A 5,000-nucleotide genomic window follows, 5' to 3' on the forward strand; every position below is an offset into this window, starting at 1 on the left:
TTTCCTCCGGACGGATGCTCCCAAGGTCTTCAGGCGCTGAGACACACTACCTGGGGCATTTCATTTGTTTGTTGGGCGTCAGAGTCAACATCTGTCCGTCGTATTTGTCTCCCCCCCCCCCCCCCCCTCTCTCTCTGTCTATCTCTCTTTTCATGCTTCCATCCGTCTCTCTTTCTCCCTCCCTCCCTCCCTTCCTCTCTCTCTCTCTCTCTCTCTCTCTCTCTCTCTCTCTCTCTCTCTTTCTCTCTCTCTCTCTCTCTCTCTCTCTCTCTCTCCCATTTAACGTCACGACACCACAGGTAAGGACATGCATAGTGTCCTCTGTCCTTAAGGTCTGTGATACCTTAACAATCAAGAATTCACAGACCTGTCAGGTGTATATTGATCCAGTGTGTGATAATGTTCACATAGTATTAAGTTCTAAAGTGATAAAAAAAAACATTAAAATTAAAAGCAAAAGTTCTTACACCCGTGTGTGTAACTGTTCATTTTCAAAGAAAATAAACAGGTCGGCCCTTTCATGCCGTCCGGGGAATGGCGACGAACTAACAAATGGAAACCGAGGGGAGATATGCTGTCCTCAGTGAGGAGGATATTGGTGGGACTTCGGAGAGGCTGAAGAAAAAAGCAAAGAGGCAGCTATCTGCTTCTGTGGAAGTTACGCCTCCCGGACACCTGTGCGCGCATTTTAAGAACGATACGAAGCTTCGCACACATGGGGATAAGTATCGCTGGGTCTCTCGGGCCCTAAAAATGGATCCTTACAATATGACACACGGATCAAATGAGCTAAAAATTGGAATTAATAACGTACGTGTCTGATGCAAGAACGAACAAATTCTTGCTCAAATAACAACTATCGGTGCGTGTGGTGAAGTGTTTGAAAAAAAAACATTTTTTGGGGGGGAAGGGAAAATGTACGAACGTCATTGTGTTCGACGTTCCAATGGAAATCGAAACAGGAGAAATTACTGCATACAATGAACGTATCATTCATGCGAGACGCATGAAGGTTAATGGAATGATGACCCAGAGAATCATCATAACATATGAGGGAGAGATAATCCTCAAAAGTATCAAAATGGTTCAGGGCATGGTACCCTTTAGGTGTGCCGTCTTCAAATCCCTGACCCCGTTTTGCTCTAACTGCTCAAAGTGGGGCCACGGAACACGTGCCTGTCCACGAGACGCACCGCGATGCCGGTACTGCGCTCTTCCACACGGAAGTTCAGAATGCGCAGAAAAGATTTCTGAAGGAAAAAACATAATGCCAATTCTCTACTGTGCACTTACTACCCAAAGGACAGGAAAACAAATGGTAAAAAAGCAGGCAGCCCTTCCCCCCACAAAAGTCCCCCCCAGCCCCGCGCTTTGATGATGTGGGGGAATTCCCACAACTGCAGAGGTCAACAGTTATGGCCCCTGCAAAGGAAGCTATGGCACCGGCCACAGTACCAGCATCAACAGGAGATAAAGCTCCATCAACTCAAGCATCAGCAGCAGTTTCAGCACCAGCTGCAGCACCAACCCTAGCACCATATGCTGCATCAGCCTCTGCACCAGCTTCGACACCAGCTGCAGCACCAGCTGATATATCTGCACCATCTGCTGAAACCAGCTTCAGCACCAGTTGCAGCTCAGCCCTCACTGCAGCAGGACAAACAAGAGTCCAGCGGAGAAATTAAGGATCTGCCACAAATGCTACTTCGGCAGATAGGGCAGATAATTTTCATGATGCAATAGCAGCAATCTCAAGCAGCATCTCCCCGTAGTGGGCCTTGGAAATGGTCAAGTAATCAATGTCTCCAAGTAATCTCTTGAAATGTATCACAGAACATAAACAGTTTGCGAAAACGGAAGGCAACTCTCTTCCAGTACCTTCACTCCAAAAATGTTGATGTGTGTTGCCTTCAGGAAGTCAGAACTAGTGCTCGATATGCAAAAAATTGCGGGATACACACACTATGACAGATCAAATATTGCTAATCCTTCTATGAGAGGGTTTGACATTTACATAAAGAACTCAATTCCATCGAAAGTGATTGAGGACAATCGTGACAACACCTGTGTTGAATATCTTACTATTAAAATATCTTTTGACAGTAAATCTATCACCATCATTAATGTATATAATCCACATGATAGTGAGGTGGAACCTAAACCTCCATGATACATAGTGATACTGTCTTATTGTGTGGAGATTTCAATACTCGTCATCCTCTCCTAGGCTCCGAGAGAAGTAAAAATGGTAAGGACTATCTCTAAAATACTAATGACCCCATGCACCTATTATTCCTCTTAGAAAAAAACTCATTATCTGGGCGGAAAAGTGGACTATATAGCTCTATACAATCAGCACACACTACCAAGCACAGCGAAAGTCATCCCATTCTTAGGTAAATGATCACTGGGCATAAAGTATATTCCTTCCTTTTTGCAAAAGAACCCCACCCCAGCCACGCCTTCGATACCACCTTGCCACTAAATATCATGATGAGTTCATTGAAAGAATGAAGACTTTACTCCTACCAGTCTGGATCACTTTAATGGAAGTCTATGTCAACAAGTTGGCAATATCATTACTTAACTACAACTTAAAAGCCCTGCCAAGCGCGGATCTTTATCCTCCAAAGGCAGACGTGCACAACAATTTAACAAAGACCCTGAGATAAAGCTTCTTAGAAGGCTCATACAATCTACAGTAAGTCAGCTACGATACTTGGGGAAATAAATGTACTTGGCTAGGGATCTTGTGTTTTTTTTAGTAAAAAAATAAATGAGATAATAACTCGAAAACGGGAGGAAAGATTTTATGCCTGGGCAGAATCAGTGGACTCCATTGCACATGCAGTATAACACCTCACCCAGAAAGGGTAGCCTCATCTCTCCTCATTAAATGGTGTGAGGACTCTTCTCTTGATAGTCTCCCATTGTCCATATGCAGGTACTCCCTTAAATCAAACCATAAAAACGAAATTGACTATCAGTGCCACCTCTTAGATGAGGCTGATACACCATTTACAAGGGATTAAGAATAGCAAAGCCACTGCACCTGGGGATGATGGAATCACTTACGACATCGTCTTCTTACATAGGTACAGATAAAGGGAAAAAATCCTCTTCTTGATCTCTTCAACTTAACCTAAACAGTAGGCATCTTGCCTACCACATGGAAACAAGATACCATAATTCCCATCTCAAAACCAGGACGGCCTGATGAATATAGACCAATTTCTCTGACGTCCTGCCTGTCTAAAACCTGTGAAAGAATCCTTCTTACTCGTTTACTCTACCAGATCAAATACCTGATTCATTCATCTGTCTTTGGCTTTCAAAAAGAGAGAGGAACACAAATTTATCTAGCACAGTACCTAAATGGTAAGTAATGCATAGTCTTCTTACTTCATAGATATTAAGAGAGCATTTGACAGAGCCTCCCCTACTGCAATCCTCCATGAACTAACACTTTTAGGAGTTAAGGGCAAGCTTCTGCTATGGATTAAGGATTATATATCTTTGAGAAGCGCAAAAGTGTGGTACCAAGGCACCTACAGTGCTTATGGCGAATTTGAATTAGGCATTCCACAAGGGGGAGTATTGTCCCCTACACTGTTTAATATACCTATGCACTCATTTTGCAAGCTCATCGATGAGTTAGGAAGCCTGCAGCATCACATCCTATGCTGATGACATTCTTATTCAGGTATTTGATAGGGGGATTATATTCTACAGAGGTTCAGCAAAAAGTGTGCTTCCCTTGGTCTCATAATCAACCCAATCAAAACTAAGCATATTTCTAGATCTTGTAAACTACCTTACATTCCAAGGTTAGGTGGACAAACTATTGCAAGAACTTTCACCTATAAATATCTTGGTGTTAGGGTGACTGCTCCTCACATCATGTCCCTCAACTCTCGCTTTACGAAGGATATTGTTCGAAAGATCAAGGAACGTTGCCTTGAGTGTTTAAGACCATTGCACTTCATAAGTAACAGATATGTAGGTGCCACCCTGAAAGTCCTAAAATTGATGTATATCTCCCTTGTTAGGGATAGACTATGCAAGCCCAATTCTTAGTATGTTGCCATCAAGTGCCCTCAAACCCCTTTAAGTTTAAGTCATGAGAATTATACTTGGATGCCCCATGACTACTAAAGTTCTCGTCATGAAGAAAGAGCTAGACCTCCCCTCTATTCACAGTCGTGTCATCCAAGTTAACACCATACTTGGCATCAGACTCCCGCAGGTTCTATCCAGACCACGAATTTCGAATATTCTGTCAAACGAGATAAATTATAGAATTAGGCATACTCGACCTCGATACTCCAATCTCATACATTCCAACTTAGGATGGAAAACTAAAACTACTCATACTATTATGTTCTTCAATGTATGGAACAACGAAGCTATTAACATTCCAGAAACAGTACTTACTGCTATTTGGCACAGAACTCATGTACATACTAATATTGCTAAACTAATAGGGCCTACATCCGTGGCTTCAAAAATGGAACTAAAAGCTCATTACCTGAAATATATAGATGGCATTCTATATCCCCCTCATTGTACGTTCCCACTACTGTGATACCTCCATTGATCCTCATAGAGCAGCAGGGATTGGTGTACTAATTCCTGATATAGATCTTGAAGAAAGTGTGTGTATTTCCAACTGGACAAGCACAACTGATGCCGAGTCAGTAGCCATATATCATACCATTAAGAAAGGTCTTTACTGACAGCCAAGGCGCTCTCCATAGGCTCGCTGCATTTAATTCAGAAAACATGGTAACTAGAAATATCTTTCACCAAATTTCGAAACTATCAGAACAGGGTTAAAGTGTCACTATACTGGATACCCTCTCACATAGGAATATCCTTATGTGACAGGGTTGATCAATTAGCCAGATTAGCACTTTCCCATGAAGATCCATATTATTTGTACCGTTGTCTCTCAGTCAAGAAGAAGAAGAAGAAAAAAAAAAAGGTTACAGCTGTCTCCG

At 42.4% G+C, this 5,000-nt stretch overlaps 1 protein-coding gene across 7 annotated transcripts in view; it reads right to left on the reverse strand.

Annotated features, from left to right (window-relative positions):
• Positions 1–5,000, reverse strand: part of LOC119583705 — a 38,595-nt gene that overhangs the window by 24,785 nt on the left and 8,810 nt on the right. The gene's annotated exons all lie outside the window — the stretch shown is intronic.

This window comes from Penaeus monodon, chromosome 17, assembly GCF_015228065.2.
Source record: "Penaeus monodon isolate SGIC_2016 chromosome 17, NSTDA_Pmon_1, whole genome shotgun sequence".
Lineage (NCBI taxonomy): Eukaryota > Metazoa > Arthropoda > Malacostraca > Decapoda > Penaeidae > Penaeus > Penaeus monodon.